This window comes from Papio anubis, chromosome 5 (assembly GCF_008728515.1).
Source record: "Papio anubis isolate 15944 chromosome 5, Panubis1.0, whole genome shotgun sequence".
Lineage (NCBI taxonomy): Eukaryota > Metazoa > Chordata > Mammalia > Primates > Cercopithecidae > Papio > Papio anubis.
The window spans coordinates 91,970,667-91,991,594 of record NC_044980.1 but is presented as its reverse complement, the minus strand read 5'-3'; positions in this window follow the sequence as shown (position 1 = coordinate 91,991,594).

The window sequence follows — 20,928 nt, the reverse complement described above, 5'->3', positions numbered from 1 at the left end:
GAATAGCAAAGTTGAAACTTGAACCCAGGTCTCATAGTCAACACAGACCATATACATCATGATTAAACTAACTCAGGAAACACAAATATAACTAAACACAGTTTCCCCTCTGAAGGAGCATATAATGTTGTGGGGTAAATGGTCAACTACAAAATGGATAGTAGATGTTCACGGTGAGGTTGTATTGGATGAACACTTACTGTAGACTATAACCATTGGGGAATGCATTCCATAGGATGGAATCTGCAAAATGAAGGAAGAAAGTGGGGAGGCTATTTCAGGCTAAAAAGATAAGACACAGTGTGTCTGTGGAAAACCACACATGACTCCAGGGAACTGCAGGGTCTTATGGTTATTATCAGAACATTTGCACTAAGATATGCATTGTTCATCTACTGTTGCAGTCACTTGATTTGGTCCTATATCAATATTCTACCTGGCATTAACTTAGTCCAAAAGAATATGTTAAAGTTAGATATTAATGACTTACACAACTCCCTAAAATATGAGCTACAAGAGAAGAGTCCCTGGTAAAATACGATTAGGACATATGCAGTTTCTAAGAGATGCAATCTCCTGTTGGTACGCACAATATCGGCCTCTGACTAGAGCTATAAGCACAATTTATCCTTTAATACCTCCAGGATTTTACCATTAAAAGTGGTCAGGCATTTAAAGTCTATGTATGTAAAAGGGTACCTATTAAGAGAATTAGCCCAAGTCCACTTGTGTGTCAAAAAAATATAAAGTCTGAAGGACCATTGGAAATTGTTAGATGAATTTTCAAAATAATAACTTTCAGGACTATGAAATATGATTAAGTGTTATAAACTCTAACAAAATGATACAACCAGAAAAATGAGAGAACTTATTAAGGGAAGTCAATAAAACTTGACAAAATTGTCTGGGTTTATAGAGTACTGGGCAAAAAAGTGCAATTCAGTGTTGACATCAAAAAATTTTCTTTAAATATGTACACCTACTATGTACCTACAAAAATTAAAAATTTAAATTAAAAAGAAATTTTCTTTTTAATCTAAAACTAATAAACCTTCAAGTCTAAGTTGTTTGGCCTTACAAACTTGTGCCACTAACACAAGTCAATATCCCCCTCTAACTCCAACCCACCAATACCACTACCAGTAGAAGAAAAATTGTATGATATTTACATGGAGGTTGCTATTTGGGACCCAGGCATTTGTAGCCCCTCCAAGTATTACTCCTGTTTAGACAATGAGACAGAGAGTTTGCAAAGAACTGCACAGTGATTGGGCTTAGAGAGACTACTTAACCCTGCCTCTGAAATAGGGATGACTGTTGCATACATAACAGTAGCATTTGTCAATTCAGCTTTGGGGAGAGGAAGTCCTGTTATTGAGAATATCCTTGTGAGGAAACAAATACTGTCATCAAGAAGCTTTTTGCAGGGTAAGGCTGGTTCTTTCAGGTAAGAGGGAGATCCTGCCCCTTCCAGCATAAGAAATTCAGAGGGATTTGGAGACTCAAAGTTTTAACCTTGTCTATGTCTGCCAAATAAAATTCCCCATTCATAACTGAATTCAATCAGATCCACAAACCAAACACACAAAATATGTTTCAGTCATTCCTATCTCTAGCAATATCATCTCCTATACACTTTTAGATTCTTAAGAAGTAAGCCAAGCTATGTACTCAGATTACAAATTATTAGTGCTGTTATGCCTTCTTACTAAATTATGTACACTAAGCACAGATAAGAAAAAACTCATGTCTGTAAACATAAAATGGTGGTAAATAAAACAATCTAAGTACTTTTGTACAGAATAATTTTTCATCTTCTAGCTAGATAAAAAGATAATAAAAAGAATAAGATATTTATCTCTCACATATTTCCATAATCATTTACCATCTCTTATCTTTTCCACATTTTTTTCTCTTTTAAGTAGTTTCATTTTGAAGATATCTCCCTTCGCTATAGATATAGTACCTGTGCTTTCAGTAAATAAAATTTATTTCAATCTCTGTCAATAATATGTAAATAATTTTGGCTTGTCTCATAAAGTTATGAATTCAATGCACATAAACTGAGGAGCAAAAAAACACTATGAAAAGATAACTGATAGTTATAATAAGATCAAAGTAATATAACTTTGAAATAGGCCTAATGCCTCTGCTTAAAAAAATGAATGCATGCATTAGAGTGGTTAATTAGATCTCTTTTATAAATTGTGTGTCCTGAAAATGACAGATAAATTATATCTCAATGGGAACATTATTCAGGTTCAAACTATGTGTTTAAGTAATCCAAATTAGCATTCTGATTTTATAAACATTAACTGAAGACCCATTATATGTCAGATATCGTGCTAGAAGGTTATAGCCTAGTTGGACAAACTGATTTGTAAATAATAATAATAATACTTATAGAGCCATATGAATCAAAGAAAAATCTATTGACTCACATCACTAGCCCTTTCAGACAACATATTTTTTCACAACTATTTGACATAACTCTTGATGTCTTCCTTGCTCTCTGTATCTCCAGCTTCCTCTGAGCTATTTTTCCCCAAATCATATTACCCCCTCACAGTTCAATTCAAGCTCTGTGTGACAGATACTACCAACAGACCACCAAATTAATTGTTAACTTTTCTGCTGGGAATATAGTTATTCCACACTTCTTTCTCCCATAATGTGAGTTGGGTCCTTAAGAATGAGTATTAGCCAAAGGAATGTGAGTGAAAGTAGCATTAGCCACTCCCAGGCAAAACTCATAAAAAGCACTGCACTCACAGCTTCATGCTCTTTCCTACCACCAGAAGATGGAGACGTTGATACCCAGATCAACTTTGGAAGCTATGTGCTAAAGCTGGAAGTTCTGCCACAAGCTAAAATTCTTGATGACTGTATGGAACAGAATCCTCCTGCCAACCAAGAAGCCCTTGGACTATTACATGAGCAAGCAATAAACTTCTAATACATTGAACCATTATATCTTGGGTTCCATTTGTTACAACAGTTCAGCTTACCGTAATCTATCTTTTCCATTAAACCATGTATGGTCATTCTCATTCATGCTAATCAAGCACTTGCACATTTTACCATACAGTATGGCATTCATTTGTGGCCCCATTCTTTTTTATTTTACCATTTCATCACTGGCCTTCTTTTGTTTTCTACCTCCTTAGTTCCTTGCACAAGAGAGAATTTTAGCCCTGAACCCCAACCAATCGTTTAAGCATAAAAGGACATGATTATAAGGCAAAAATGTTAAGTAAAAATCTTGTTGTACTGAAGAATTAGTTTTGTCTAAAGATCTGGACTTTGCCCCCGCTTCTAGGAGGTAACCAATAAACCCTTGGGAATTCTCAAATGATGGGAGCATCTTAGCTGTTCATGGTGGGTACCTCAGATCACACATGATGGTTTAGGCTAACTATGTGACTCATGGAGGTTCTCTAGATATATTATGCTAACGAGGGGACTCAAAATGTGGGCTGGCCATCCCAGAAACACCATGTACTTTGGGTTGGGGTCATGTGCCATATAATATCCACTTGACCTCTGGGGAGGGAAGGGAGCTACATGTTGAGTTCAACCGGCATGGCGATAACTCAATCAGTCATGCCTACATAATAAAATCCCAATAAAATCTCTGGACACCAAAGTTCATGTGAGCTCTCTGGGTTGGCAACACTGCATGTATACATTGCCACATATTGATACTGGGAGAGTAACATGTCACTGAGGACACAGAAATTTCACATTTGGAACTCTTCAGTCCCAGATTTCTCCCTATATGTCTCTTCCTTTTTCTGGTTCTGATTTGTACCTTTTGCTCTAATAAAACTGTAATCGTAGTACAGCACTTTTTTGAGTTCTGCAAATCATTCTAGCAAATTATCGAACCTGAGGGAGTACAGGGAGAGTCTGAATTTGTGACCAGCTGACCTGAACTCAAGATGGCCCTGGGGACCTCAGAACTTGTGACTGGTGTCAGAAGTCCTAAGCAGACTTGGCAGTCTGAAGGACTTAACCTCAAGATTGACTAGTTCCAGATACTTATAAATTCTAAATTTGAACTGAAAAAATCAGTAGAAACTCATGCTATTAAAAAAATGACTTTTATACATTTCCTAAATCTGTCCATTGAAACGGCCTAGAAGAAATGACTACCTCATAGCAATAAATACCCATAGCACCCAGATTGTGCAGATTGTGACTACTAAATATTATTTCTGACTAGGATCCTTGGTTAATTTCATATCTAGGACAGGACATATATACCATGGACTAGATTGTATTACTGTACCAGAAAGCAAAAAGCCATCAAAGACTAGTAATAAATTGAGATGCATAAAACTCAAATATTTTTAAAATTCCGTTAGTTCATAATTCTATTTCCTAAAAGAACAAATTGATTGGTCCCTATTGTATATTGCTGGAGTATCAACTCTTTATTCTGAAGACTGATAAACAAAAGGAAAATAATTAAGCAAATTTTCTTCTTTTCCTGTACCAGTAGTATTCTGGATAACAAAATTGTAGAGTTAATACTTTTAATTAAGGAAAAATTTCCGGTAAAAAAATATGGAATGACCAAATTAGAAAAATCATCTTTCTGGCTCTTCCTCTTACCTTTGTATCCTCTGCCCTTTTCTTTCTCACCTCCCCTCCATTTCCCTTCCCTCTCATCTGTTTCTCTTCTCTTTCCTTCCTGAACAATTGAATCCTAAAGTCATTAGGTGAGGCATTGCAAGTAGGCACCCAGGTTGGAGGTCAGCGGAGACCAGTGGCACTCCAGAGTGGAATGTCCTAGGCAGGATAAGTGTTTTAGTTATCTATTGCTACATAACAAGTTACCACAAGCTTAGAAACTTCCAGCCACACACATTTGCTCTCTCACAGTTTCTATGTTATCAGAATACAAGCACAGGTTATCCACATCCTCTGCTTAGGGTCTCATAAGGCTGAAAACAGAGCTGTCAGAGCTGTGAGCTAGAGCTGTGGTCACATCTAAGTTAGGAAGGATTCATTTCCAGGCTCACTAAAGTAGTTGGCAGAATTCAGTATCCGTGACAGTTTGACTGACAGTACCAATTTCTTGCTGGTTGTTGGCAGAAAACCACTATCACCTCCTAAAAGCTTCCCACAGTTTCTTTCCAAACAGGGTTCCCCAACATAGTTACTTACTTCCTCATAGCAAAGAAGGGAAGAAGACTCAAGCAGAATGCCCCACAATGTTATATAGTATATACCGCATAATTATGCAATTATATTCACGTAGTCACATGCACCCTGTCATCTTTGCCATATCAAATTAGTTTGAAGCAAGTCGCAGTTCCCATGTACACTCAAAGGGAGGGTATCACACAAGGAAATGATCACCAGGAGTCATGGATCATGAAGACTTCCTTAAAAGTCTGCTCACTACCATAAGAAAGATATTCATATAATAAGGTTGCCAATTATGGGGTGTCAGAATCCAAATCAGATCTGTCAGAATCCAGGCTCTGTGCAAGTGAGTCATTTGTTGCAAGCAGTCAGACCCTGAGCAGTGTAAGAAATGCACCTTCACAAAGGGGGATGTCAGAGCAACATAATGAAGAGGACATCACACCATAGGATGACCTAGCATGGGGAGCCAGAGCACAAACATTGTAGGGACAGCTTCACCAGCAAGGGTGGCAAGGCATGGGGAGTCAGAACCCAAGCGGGGTGAAAAAAGCGTACCTTGCAGCAAGGTAAAGACAGTGTCCATGCAGGTACTCAGACTGAGTAATATGTTGGGGCCCAAGTGTAGGGAGGACATCTGCACAAGAAGGAGGTTATACTGGTGATATACAATTGGATACAGAATTCTGGTGCATACAGGATAATTAATTTGTTAAGTAAATTTTTAAAAATATTTCTCAGATGTATAGAATTTTAGGAGTTTTGTGGAAGGAATAAGTTCAAGAGATCAATTGTATAACTTAGTGACTAAAGTTAATATATTCTTGAAGATTGCTAAAAGAGTAGCTATTAAGTGTTCTCACCACAAAAAAAAGTATGTAATGTATCATTAATTATCTCAATTTAGCCTCACTACAATGTATACATATTTCTCTTTTTTTATACTTTTTTAAATTTATTTATTTATTATTATTATTATTATACTTTAAGTTCTAGGGTACATGTGCATAACATGCAGGTTTGTTACATATGTATACTTGTACCATGTTGCTGTGCTGCACCCATCAACTCGTCAGCACCCATCAACTTGTCATTTACATCAGGTATAACTCCCAATGCAATCCCTCGCCCCTCCCCCCCACCATGATAGGCCCCGGTGTGTGATGTTCCCCTTCCCGAGTCCAAGTGATCTCATTGTTCAGTTCCCACCTATGAGTGAGAACATGCGGTGTTTGGTTTTCTGTTCTTGCGATAGTTTGCTGAGAATGATGGTTTCCAGCTGCATCCATGTCCCTACAAAGGACACAAACTCATCCTTTTTTATGGCTGCATAGTATTCCATGGTGTATATGTGCCACATTTTCTTAATCCAGTCTGCCACTGATGGACATTTGGGTTGATTCCAAGTCTTTGCTATTGTGAATAGTGCCGCAATAAACATACGTGTGCATGTGTCTTTATAGCAGCATGATTTATAATCCTTTGGGTATATCCCCAGTAATGGGATGGCTGGGTCATATGGTACATCTGGTTCTAGATCCTTGAGGAATCGCCATACTGTTTTCCATAATGGTTGAACTAGTTTACAATCCCACCAACAGTGTAAAAGTGTTCCTATTTCTCCACATCCTCTCCAGCACCTGTTGTTTCCTGACTTTTTAATGATCGCCATTCTAACTGGTGTGAGATGGTATCTCATTGTGGTTTTGATTTGCATTTCTCTGATGGCCAGTGGTGATGAGCATTTTTTCATGTGTCTGTTGGCTGTATGAATGTCTTCTTTTGAGAAATGTCTGTTCATATCCTTTGCCCACTTTTTGATGGGGTTGTTTGTTTTTTTCTTGTAAATTTGTTTGAGTTCTTTGTAGGTTCTGGATATTAGGCCTTTGTCAGGTGAGTAGATTGCAAAAATTTTCTCCCATTCTGTAGGTTGCCTGTTCACTCTGATGGTAGTTTCTTTTGCTGTGCAGAAGCTCTTTAGTTTAATGAGATCCCATTTGTCAATTTTGGCTTTTGCTGCCGTTGCTTTTGGTGTTTTAGACATGAAGTCTTTGCCCATGCCTATGTCCTGAATGGTACTACCTAGGTTTTCCTCTAGGGTTTTTATGGTATTAGGTCTAACATTTAAGTCTCTAATCCATCTTGAATTAATTTTCGAATGTATACATATTTCAAAACAACATATTGTACATGATAAACATAAAATTTGTATATGTCAATGAAAAATAAATAAATACCCCGAAAACATACCTCTTGGAGAAGAAAGTTAGAAAAAAACTAAAATGAATGATGTTGGATGAAAATAGAAGCGTTGGAGTGATTTTAAATATACTGAGATAGGCCAGGCATGGTGGCTCACAACTGTAATCCCAGCACTTAGGGAGGCTGAGGCAGGTAGATTGCACGAGCTCAGGAATTTGAGACCAACCAGGTAATATGGTGAAATCCTGTCTTTACAAAACACATAAAAATTAGCAGGGAATGCTGGCACATGCCTGTGGTCCCAGTTACTCAGGAAGCTGAGGTAGGAGGATCACCTGAGCCCAAGGAGGTCAAAGGGTCAAGGCTGCAGTGAGCCATGATTGGGTCACTGCACTCCAACATGGATGATAAAGTGAGACCCTGTCTCAAAAATAAAATAAAATAAAATAAAATAAAATAAAATAAATATATTGAGATAGATATAGAAATAAATATAGGCATAAATATGTGTACATATATGTGTGTAAATATGTATGTGGATATGTGGAGACATCAACAAGTTTGTGGAAAATGAAATTAAAAGATAAAATAAAAAATATAAACTTTATTTATCCTTGTAAACTCAATCAAGTTGAAGACATTTGTAAGTGATGATACCAATCACTTAGTCCATCCCTAAAAATCTAAAGGACCTGGGAATTCAAACATGTCAATGTAGTGTTTTTTATACTATTTACTGAAGAAAAAAATGGGTGCCCTTTAAAGATTATTTGAAATCGGAAAACAAAAAGAAGTCACAAGTGGCCACATCAAGACTGGAAAATGGATGCCTAATGGTTTCCTAGTGACACTTACAAAATTGCTCTCGTTTGATGAGAGGAATGAGCAGAAACATTGTTGTGGTGGAGAAGGACTCTCTGATAAAGCTATCCCAGGCATTTTTTGCTAAAGCTTTGGCTAACTTTCTCAAAACACTCTCATAATAAGCATATATGATCATTCTTGGGCCTTCCAGAAACTAAACAACCAACATGGCTTAAGCATCCAAAAAAAAAAGCTGTGGCCATAATCATTGCTCTTAACTAGTCCACTTTTGCATTGACTGAACCACTTCCATGTCTTGGTAGCCATTGCTTTGATTGTGCTTTGTGCTTTGTCTTCAGGATCATACTGGTAAGCCCATGTTCCTTTTCCTATTACAATTCTTCAAAGAAATGCTTTAGGATATTGATCCCACTTGTTTAAAATTTCCATTGAAAGTTCTGCTCTTGTCTGCAGCTGATCTGGGTGCAACAGTTTGGCACACATCAAGTGTGAAGTGTGCTCAACTTTAATATTTCAGTCAGAATTGTGTAAACTGTACCGATTGAGATGTCTATGATGTTGGCTATTGTTTCTGCTGTTATTTATCGGTCCTTTTTAATTAGGGCGTGGACAAGATTAATTTTTTCCTCATAAATCGATATGGATCGTGTGCCACTTTGGGCTTCATCTTCAATATCATCTCATTCCTTCTTACCATGAGTTATATACATATATAAACTACTGATGTCTTTGGGGTATTGTCCCATAAACTTTTCATCAGGCATCAGTGATTTCACCATTCTTCCACCCAAGATTCATCATAAATGTGATGTATGTTCTTGCTTCAATTTTAGAAGAATTTACGTTGCTCTGATAGGGGTCATTTTCAAACAGGTATCTTAGCCTTCTTAGTGCCCCAAACTAGCTCCTATTCAAACATGTTATATCAAGTTCATATGAGTTTATTTTGGGTACAAAATAATTTTAAAATCCTTGAATAGCTTTCTCATAATATGCATTTCTCATAAGCTTTTTGAAGACCGCTCATCTATGTATACGTATGTGTATATGTAGCTCTGTCCACTGAGAGGGCCTGGAAGCAGTGACATAGCAATGGCAATGAGCACACCACATGTTCAGATCTTGATATTTAAGTATTAATCTCCACAAAAAGGAACCAGGGCTTCTTGGAGAAATGGCTGATTCCAGGGCTTGGCAAATGAAAGCTCAAGTTATGCCTGGATTATCTCCTTATATCAGAAAATAGGTAGGTGTTCAAGAAATAAAGGAGACATGTCAAAAAGACACAGAAGCCAATTTTTGAGGGACTCAAACCAAATCAATTTGAGCATCAAAATAAAAAAAATGGCAGTAATGAATTATAATTCATCAAATAAAATAGAATGAATCATACTGCTATAAATTAATACATTGAAAATTTTTTAAAGAGTTGTATATTCACATAGTTTCAAACTATCTCTTCACAAAATATTAAGTAATCACAAAGGAGGAAAGAGCAACTTCACAGTGGCAAAGTCTGACAGATACTGCCTTAATCAAGTGATGAAAGTGAACATCATCAGTAATGGTACAAATCAAAATCATGAGCTACCTGATGAGATGCAACAAGCGAACAGCATCACTTTTGTGATATTTCTTCCAAAGATGCATAACCTAAATCTAATCATCAGGAAACACAGCTGAATACTAGTTGAAAGACATACTACAAAATAAGTGGCCCATAATCTTCAAAAGAGCCAAAGGCATTAGAGGCAATGAAGGACTGAGGAACTGTTGCAGATCAAAAGAGACTAAGAAGCGTGTCAATTAAAGATGATGCATAATTTTCAACTGGATCTTTTTGATATGAAGGATAACATTGAGATATTTGGTAAAGCTTGAATGGGATCTGAGACTAGATCATAGTAATATGTTTATATTAATTTGCTAATTTTAATAGCTGAGTTCTTGTTATATAGGAGAATAACCTTGCTTGTAGGAAATGCACACTAACATATAGGGAAGAGTTGGGCATCACATCATTAGGAAACTTTCAAAAGTACAGGAAAAGCAACAGTTTTCTTTTTTTTTCTTTTGAAGGTGCCAAGAACTTTATTTTATTTATTTATTTTTATTATTATACTTTATGTTCTAGGGTGCATGTGCACAACGTGCAGGTTTGTTACATATGTACACATGTGCCATGTTGGTGTGCTGCACCCATTAACTCGTCATTTACCTTAGGTATATCTCCTAATGCTATCCCTCCCCCTCCCCACACAACAGGCCCCAGTGTGCGTTCCCCTTCCTGTGCCCAAGTGTTCTCATTGTTCAATTCCCACCTATGAGTGAGAACATGCGGGGTTTGGTTTTCTGTTCTTGCAATAGTTTGCTGAGAATGATGGATTAAGAAAATGTGGCACATCATATACACCATGGAATACTATGCAGCCATAAAAAGGATGAGTTTGTGTCCTTTGTAGGGACATGGATGCAGCTGGAAACCATCATTCTCAGCAAACTATCACAAGAACAGAAAACCAAACACCACATGTCCTCACTCATAGGTGGGAACTGAACAATGAGATCACTTGGACTCGGGAAGGGGAACATCACACACCAGGGCCTATTATGGAGAGGGGGGAGGGGCGAGGGATTGCACTGGGAGTTATACCTGACATAAATGACGAGTTGATGGGTGCTGACGAGTTGATGGGTGCAGCACACCAACATGGCACAGGTATACATATGTAACAAACCTGCACATTATCCACATGTACCCTAGAACTTAAAGTATAATAATAAAAATAAATAAAAAATTTTAAAAAAAAGAAAATGTGGCACATGTACACCATAGAATGCTATGCAGCCATAAAAAAGGATGAGTTCATGTCCTTTGTAGGGACATGGATGCAGCTGGAAACCATCATTCACAACAGTTTTCTGTACTTCATTGTACTTCCAAATTTTCTACAAGTTTAAGATTTGTTTACAACAAATTTTAATAAGAAAAAATGTACTATTTTGCAACCACAATTAAATGGTTAATCTAGACAACAATCAACAATGAATACATATATACAATGAATACATATATACAAAGATATAAGGTATCTTTTAAATACGGTATCTTATAGTTTTAGCTTGCATATGGTCTTTCTTATAATGACATCATAAGTCAGAGATGCACTGTTTGCTAATGAATCTATTATTAAGACCTTTGGAGCCATAGGAATAAATTATTTATATCCTAAAGAAATACAAGTGTTCCAGCATGATTGGATGTAAAAGAAAATCTATGTAGAAAATCAATGAAATATTCAAACATGTATTTCATTGAAAAATAAAATTACTCAATAAGCAAAAAAAATCTATTAATGATTTTCTAAGGAAAGTAATTTTATTCCAATTGCAAAATGCTTCTTGATAATGGGACTAGCAGAATATCTGTAACACACTAAGGACCCAATAACTGTTTTGTATAAGTGAAAAGAAGATTACAAATAGAGGGGCGTAGAAGCTAGTCTGGAGGCTTTCCTTAAATCATGTATATTTAAAACATGCAACACAAAAATCCATACTGAATTCTTTCACCAAAAATTTACCAGGTTCATTATGCCCAATCTAGAACTGCTAATTCTGAATATTAAAGTGTCTAATGTAACTTACCCCACACCACTCAACTGTTAATACCCAGTAGTAAAAACAAATGGCTGCAAATTAAACATTCAAGTTTCCAGCAGCTTTTGTGTTACTCCCTTTCTTTTCTACCTCTTCTCTTAAATGGCTGCACAGGTGAATAAAGGTAATATTTGGAGGTGAGACCGATAGAGCAATTTAAAACCAATATAGAGTGGATCGAGTTTCCTGCAGAGGAAATAAACATTACAGAGCTATCACTGTGTGTGGAATGAATCTTCTGGGCTTAATATTTCATGTTAACTTTTTTCCTGCTGGAATTTATTTTAGAAAAGTCAAGCTAAAACATTCCCCTTTGGATCCAGGTGTGTCCTTTACTTTTGTCCTCAATAGGAGTTCCACACATACAGAAGTAGAAATTGGCTTTTTTACAGTAGATCGATAAAAGCTTTAAGGGAGTGAGCAGGTTGCCTCCTAGAAACATTTCTGTCTTTACATCTCATAAAATGACCTCAATATCTAGAAAAAAAAATATTCTCTCTATTTTCCTATCCTCTTCTATTTTCCCATCTCACAGAGACTTCACATCGCTTACACCATGCAATACACAATGACAGCTAGAAGAGAGATTTATTGCATTCTGATACTTCTCAGTTTAGAGAAATCCTGCCACTGTTCCATATCAGAAGCATACATCCAGAGAACAGAGAGAATGAACTCGAATATTCAATAAAACTAAATATGCTATTAAACAAGTCAGTAATGTATCCTCCATCCTGCTTTTTCCTCATCTTCCATTCCTCAATCTCCACATTCCCTTCTTATTCAATTCTTTCTTTCTCACATATATGTACAAAATTTAGCATACTATATTTCAGAATTGTGTTCAAAAGTATTAACTACCAGCATTTATCATTAAGGATAAAAAATATCTCCTTGGAAAAAATTGATACAAATAATGTACAACTTTCAAATAAATTATACTAGAATTAGTGAAAACATTTTAAATTCTATCTTTACACATAATAATTTCCTGGAAAATAATCAGACTAAAAGAGGTTGCAGGTTACCATGTCATGGTTCTCCATGAAATAAATAATTTGATGAGAACTCTTGTAATTGGAATCTAGATGTCTTGACACACACAGTCTCAGAATTATGTTTTTTAAGCTAGTAAACTACAAAGAGCAGAAAATATGGGCTACAGCTTAAAAAATCTTGACTGACCTTTTTAGTTTTCTCAATATATTTCAATACATAGTTCTCATTTCAAGGTTGTGTGTGTGTGTGTGTGTGTGTGTGTGTGTGTACAACTGAAACAGTACCATGGAAAAGCCAATGCAAACTTGGCAGTTTCTGAATGAGGTTTGAAGACACCTTTCTGCAGCCTTCCTTTAGATCAGTACTGAGTTCAGTACTCCTAAACATAAACTTCCACTTCCAGGACCTGAGTTAGCTCACTAACCTCAAAACTTACCTGGATCATTCATATCTAAATATTTGTGTATACATTTTTACTACTTGAATTATCTATTCTTGTGTTTCGAATATGAGAGACATTAGCCACATGTGGTTATTTAAATTTTAATTAACTAAAATTATATAAAATTTAAATGTCAGTTCTTCAGTCATATTTGCTTCAGTTCAAGTGATCAATTGCCATATGTGGCTAGTTGGTAGCGTACCAGACAGTGCAGATGTGAACACTCCCATCATCACAGTAAGTTCTAGTGGACAGAGCTGATCTATACTGCCTTTATCTTTGTGCGTACTGTTTGTTATTATACCCAGGAACCAATGCAAACCCTCTCCAGCTAAATTGCACACATACTTCAGCACTTGCATACTCATGTTGACTCTCACTATTCTAAACTCCATACCTCTTGTTTTAATGGCCATTTTTCACTCCAATACTTCTTCATATTATTAAACTTTTTGTATATATCTTTTCTCATCAACTGTATTCATTTAATCTTCAAATATTCACCAAGTACTTCACATGGTAGGCACTGTTCTGAATTCTGGGAGACCATGTTTATCAAAACAGACAAGAACATGAGCCTTCCAATCAGAGTCAATGCTTCTTTGATTTCTCTAGTACCTACAACAAAGTAAGGATACAGTAAGTGAATGAAAAAGATACTCATCAAGTAGCTATAGAGGTCTAAGTTTAAAATAAATATGTGGAAAACAAAAATAGGGAATATTTTGACAGGAAAAAATTTGATGCCTTCCCACTGGGTTTACAGTCTAAGTTAGATATGTTCATTGGGTCACTTGACATAATATTTTATGATTACATTTATGACAGCATTCAACCCACTGCATCATTTTCAGAATTTTTTAAACATCATCGAGTTATTAAGGCAACTAACTATCACATACACGAGGCTATCTGCTGAACTCTTTCATAGAAGAGAATATTTCCCTTAATCATAAAAGGTAAAGCGTAATAGTTACAATAAAGGCTAAGCTACTTTTAAAAAGTGAGAAAAATTACTGGCCTATATAAGATATAATTTACTTCTCTTTCATATAATGATCCCAAGGGGAGTGTTCAAGGTTACTGAAGTGGCCTGATCCACAAGGTCCTTCGGGCTCATAGGTGCCTTTCACCATATTGCTTTACCACTTCCCCTAAGGTGTTATTTTTATCTGCATGTTTGAAGTTGGGTCACAAGAACATTATGTTCTATTTACAAGAAGGAAAAAAATACACAAAACCCAGGGTAGTTTTTATTTTTAAGAAAATAAGACAAAAATTGTCCGAATCACTTCTATTTCCACTCCACTGGTGATAACTTAGTTTGTGAGCACCAGCACCCTTGACCAAGAGTCCTGAGAAATGTAGTTTCTAGTTTTGTGGCCATATGCTCCAACAGAGAGAGAGAGAGAGAGAGAGAACAGTAGAAGGAAATTGGAAGCAAAAAAATCATCTGCCAATCAAGTTATTTTAGCTGTGCTATCTGTAGAAGCTGATGTCTTAGATTTTTATTCCCTTTGTACATAACACATTAGGGAACTACCAAAAGGCTTCTAATCCTAAGCCTATGCCTGTTGAAGAAAGCACTATCGTGTTCTGTTCAGAATTCACATTGTCAGTTTCCAACATTTTACGTATGCCCTGGAAGAAGACTGGTAAAAGGAATGTTTATCAATTAATGAGTTTTAATAAATGTTATTGATTTATTATATTACTACTTTATAAAATATATGGGCCTGCCTCAAAGCTCATATGACTTCTGAGGACACCAGCAGAATGCAGCAAACAGAATTATAAATGCATTTATAATTCTTACACAGTGCATTTAGCATTAGCTCAGATGAAATTGTAAAGTATGCAATATATGACATCTCTCTTTTTTCCCTATTTCAACATTCAGTATCTTCCCAAGAATAACACCAATTATCTTTAAAGGCTCCTCTCTTCTTAGAAAAAAACCAATATATATGAAAATCTCTAACATCTGAGTAAGTTTATTCCAAGTACTAGTCTCCAAGAGAATATTCACCTTTAATAGACATTCTGAAGACAAAAAAAAAAAAAAAAAAACTGAATCGGTAGTGGTATCATTTTAGGATCCAGACCTCTATATGAAACAAGAACTTAAGGTAATCTGATCCTTTATGGATCTTCCAAGTAATAGAATATAAGGATATAGCTCATTATAATCCACACATGGCCTGACCTGCCTGAATTCACATCATTTAACAACAATGTTTGTATTCCCTGTTTCTTGAACAACTTCACATGCGCAGTTCTCTCTAGTGACTAAGTTTGCCCACCAGTTATACCGTACATTGACATTGCCACCCAGGACAAACTGTTGAGTTTGATGCTTCCTTAGACGAAATGATTATGGTCTTAGAATTCTAGTTTATGGCAATGACCCAGAAAATTATAAGAATATTGCCTGCTGGCAACCTTGAAACATATATCTCAATGAACCCAGTCCTTGGCAATGTCACTCAGACTCAAATATTAACCCACAAACTTGTCTCAGCTGGCAGCTAGGTTGCAACTAATACAAACAGATAGGTAGGTATAGGTAGGTAGATAGACACATAGATTGATACATACATAAATAAAAACAAGAGATGTAATTCATATTCATTTCTCTAAATCCCATAATTGTTCAACCATATTCAAAGTTGGTTTAAAAAAAACACCTTGTTATGATGGTGTTAGAAGACTTTTAGGAATAAAATCTTAATAAGGAAAAATACAGTGTTCTAGGTTTTTATTGTGACATAAACAGGTATTATTATGATCTCTCACATTTCTAACTTGACCTGAACAGCCAGACAGCTTTTTTGGAATCTCTGGCTGATTGCATTCAGAAAGAACCTGGAGCTCAATGAAATCCTCTGAAGTCTCTGTTGGACTAACATCCAAGATGACTCACTCATATGACCGACAATTGATACTGGCTGCAGGATGGGGCATTCACTGGAGCTGTTATCCAAGTCTCCTACACATGGCTCCCATGGGGCTTTAAGCCCTACAGTACGGTGGTTTCATTCCAAGAGTATCAATTCCAGAAGACAAGAGGAAAAGCTGCCATTGCCTTAAGATATAAACTTGTTGGGAGGCCGAGGAGGGTGGATCACGAGGTCAGGAGATCAAGACCATCCTTGCTAACACGGTGAAACCCCGTCTCTACTAAAAATACAAAAAATTAGCTGGGCGTAGTGGCGGGCGCCTCTAGTCCCAGCTACTCGGGAGGCTGAGGCAGGAGAATGGCATAAACCTGGGAGGCGGAGCGTGCAGTGAGCCGAGATCGCGCCACTGCACTCCAGCCTGGGCGACAAAGCAAGACTCCGTCTCAAAAAAAAAAAAAAAAAGATATAAACCTGAATACTTGCACTGCATCATCTCTGCCTTATTCTAGTTTCAAAGCAGTCACAGTGGTCACCCAGATTCAAAGGAGGGACTATAGCCTTCACTTAACAATGGAGAAGTGTCAAAGTATTTATGAACCTCTTTAATTGGTCACACACGGCTATATACTTACTGCAGATGTAAGGAACAGCAAAAAGATTATTAAGAAACTTTCCTTGTAATAACAGGTAATTAAAGTAAAAGTGATACTTTAGAACAAAATAATTGACTTTCAATTACTTCAAATGAAGTTCATCTTGCCTCTGAGGAATTTTTAAAGTCCTGTTATGATTATTATTTTGTAAGTTATGAAGTTCTCTTTAACAGAACCAAAAGCTTAATAATTAAAGTAAGATCCTAAGGTACCAATAAATATAAAAAATAAAAACTTAATGGTTAAAGTCAGAATACCCTAAATTATAAGGAAAGAAACAATGAACAAGTCTTTTATGAAAAAGCAACAAGGATAAATTTAAATTAATACATCAGCTACCACCTGTTCATCATTCAAAGTGAATTTTAAATAGAGAGATCTAATTTCCCCAAAGATATGCCAATTACACATAGAACATTTGCAAACAAAAAGGCACTGTGGCAGAGACAGACTGTTTGCCAATTCCATTTTCTCTTTCTAGCACTCAAGAAGACTACATATCCCTGCTTCCTTTGAAGTTAGTTAGGGCTACTTCATTGGGTCCTGCAATGTATACAGAATTGATGAGTGCAACTTCCAGAACTAGCCATGAACAACCTGTGTGATTCTGCATGCTTTCCTTCTTGGCTTCTTAGCCAGGCAGATGAAGGAGATCCAGTGGAAGACTCCTAGTGGCCTCTGAGGGTCAACAGAGACAAGTCACCCTCTGGTACAGCTATGCCCTGTCAACCACCTGATATAATCAAGACAAAATATAATTTGTTGTGCTAAGCCACCGACATATATGAGTGTTGCTTGTTATAGCCATTTGCATTAAATAGACTGATCAAAGTATTTTAAAAAGTGAAAGTTAGTATCCCAACTCCATCCTAAAAGAGATACCACAATCACTTCTTTTGGAATAGTCAATATCTTAGAAATTCAAAGTTGACAGGCACCATAGATGTCATCTGGCTGATCTATTTACTCAATGCCAATAACCACGCACTATCGTCAATGAATAAAACACTTATAAACACCCTGACTCAGAAAAACATACAGTGAGAAAAGCAGGAGTGTGGAATCTCGTGTTGCCATGACGACAAGAACCTAATTCCTCTTCAAAAGGATCACCAGCTCCTGTATGAAAAATAAACTTCTCTTCCAAATAAGGTTTTTAAAGTGTTACATGTAGAAAGGAAAGTACTGAACATCTCACTCCAAATAACTGATGACATTTTTCAGTACCATCAATACCAACTATGACCAATAATAGTAAAAACCAGTTTGGTTTCCTTAGGTATCCCTAAAATGTGAATGCCAACAACAAAATGAAAATTCCAGATAACATTGTATGCCAGGGAATAAAGTAGCTTTGCCTTGAATGATAATAATCATGTAAGCTTGGTAGTTGCCTCAAAAATGAAATGCTTTGATCTAATAAGCTAAACTTATGTATAAACTCATATTCTAAAAGTCTTGCTGCTTTAAGTAAATACATGATTACATCAACACTGCATGATACTGAAGTTCTTTGAAGTTGTGTGATAGCAATATTATAGATATAGGCCATTTTTGAATTTTAAATCCTACAGATCATTCAGTCCAAATTAGGAAACTGAGACTCAGAGAAGTCTAGTAACTCAACTAAAGCCACAAGGTAAATTAATGCTTTTTTGTACTATTTTACCATTTTTGTATTACTACACTGTTGATACTATTTTTTTACTGTACAGTGTTTTCTATTAAAAGTAATTAAAGTACACATACTTCCAATAATTACTTTACAATGCTTACATAGTCAATATTGTAATCTTTATGTTTTTATAATCTTTTGCCAAAATTATACTTCAGCATGTAGCAGTAACTTCTAAAGTAATCTGACTCTAAGAAGCTTATGAAACAATATATTTATTTCTTAACTGTTTCAAACTCTTCTTTGTCCTTTACTGTCCTTTGCAAAAACTAACGCTGTAAAACTTTATCAAGTTGTATTAATAGTAAAAAAAAAGTATCTAATAAAAAATTGCCGTTAATATATATCTCATTATAAATATAACAAATTTTAGGTGTATAGCATTATTATTCCAGTTGTACACATTAACCAAGTTATCCAACATTAAAGTCCTGCTATAATGAATATACAGGAATACTTTTTAATTAAATTATTGAAGAACCTGAAATTGAATTTATGTGTTTATAAATAGCAATTACACTATATTACATTTGGAGTGTTTCTAAGCTGGCTGAAAACAATTCATTTATCTAATTAGGTAGATGCACAATTGAAATTACACTCACTGTTAATTTCTTAGTTTTTTTTCTTTGAAAATATAAAGGTACATATCTGTTAAGCCTGTATTCAAACTGACATAGATACATAATTAAATTCCAAATAAAATATTTTTGTATATTAATAATGACAACATTTAAATGACAAGAAAAATTAAGTGTGGAGGAAATATCTATTCTCACATTTTCAAAAATGCAAAGAATGGGGAAGGTTAACAAGAAGCTTATAAACAAATAAGTCTTTTCCTTGAGCCCCTTGTAAACTCTAATTATTTTTAAGCCTTAGCATTGAAAAATAATCAGTTTAAAAAAATAGATCCATCAATATTCTGCCTCAGGTAATTCCTTATTTATTTTAGATAAAGGTGGAAGAGCAAAACTACGGAGAAGGACAAATATATGGATTGATAATATATGAGTTTCCCATCTTTCACCACTACTAAAACCTTGCTTTTCTTGAGGTTTTCTTTGTATCACAGCCAACATCATAAAGTAGATAGACCCACCTCCTCGCAGTTTCCCCCCACACACACACACAAACGCTGAAAGGAGATCTAGTCTTAACCGTCATTATTTGGCATGTATTAGGAACAAGGTCTGAATAAAAACAGAAGCAATGAGCTAGACATACCTACCAGCAGCTCATTTCCTATGCTATATCGAATTTGATATTTATTTAACAAATGTCTTCTTTGATTTAACCCTTTTTCCATCTTAATAAAATTAGTATGGCATTGAAAAGAGATTATGGGTCTCATTTTTAATCACAAAACAGAAATAATAAATATTCAAATGGAAAAAGTAATTTTGGCAGCAGGAGATTTATAAATTGTCCCTTTATCTAAAGAACCACACAGTCTCTTTATTCACAGACATACCTGTGTGGAATTACTGACAGAATAATATGAATATATGATAAAATCATCATCAACATCTATACTTGAGACTGGCCAAAGATATTTGTCTCTATCTCAGTGAAAAAATCTCAACACAATCACAAAATGTTGTAAGGTTTTTGTGTGTGTTTTCTGTTTGGTTTGGTTTCAGAATAATGCATCTTGTCCACTTAATGTAATGAAAATCAGTGATAAAATGTTAAAGTGAAAATTAAAAACTCAAATTTAATTTTCAAAATTTATTTCTATTTTTAATATAACTAGAAGATAAAGTTTTCTTAACACCATCAATCACATTATCTTTGGACACTGAGGTCCAACCCTAATGTGGGAACTTAGGAACCAGTCCATCTCTTTGCCAGTTTGGTGGCCTTGGGGAAAAAGTTGTCTGTTAGCTTTCCCTCTATATCCTTTGCTCTTCAACTTTTCTCCTCCATTACTTAGCCTGAGAACCCTGGCAATTTCTCTATAAAAAAGAAGTGGTCATGATTGAGATATTCGATGTGTAAGACTAAAATCTAATAAAAGAAAAATTGGGGCATTATGAGTAACTCATAACCTAGGAACTAAACAGGAGTAAATTGAGGACAAAATGACTGAAATACATGAAAACAAATGTCCATAGTCCATGGATATATTTTCAAGAAAAATATATTTAAAAGAAAATAACGCTTCTAATCCCATCTCTTAGAACTAATTTTCAGTGTTCTTACAACTAATATTCAGTTATTGGGTATGTCTTGCAACATTTAGATGTGTAAGGAAGGAGATACAAGTGACTCCTGTCTCTGGCCAATGTTTAGTGTGTTTTCAATGCCAGTCTTTACGGACACTGGTCAGCTCCCTCTGGCATCTCTTTAACGTTAATGAAAAATAGTAGATGCCATGTTAGATTAGAAGCCCCACTAATTAGAAATACAGAAGAA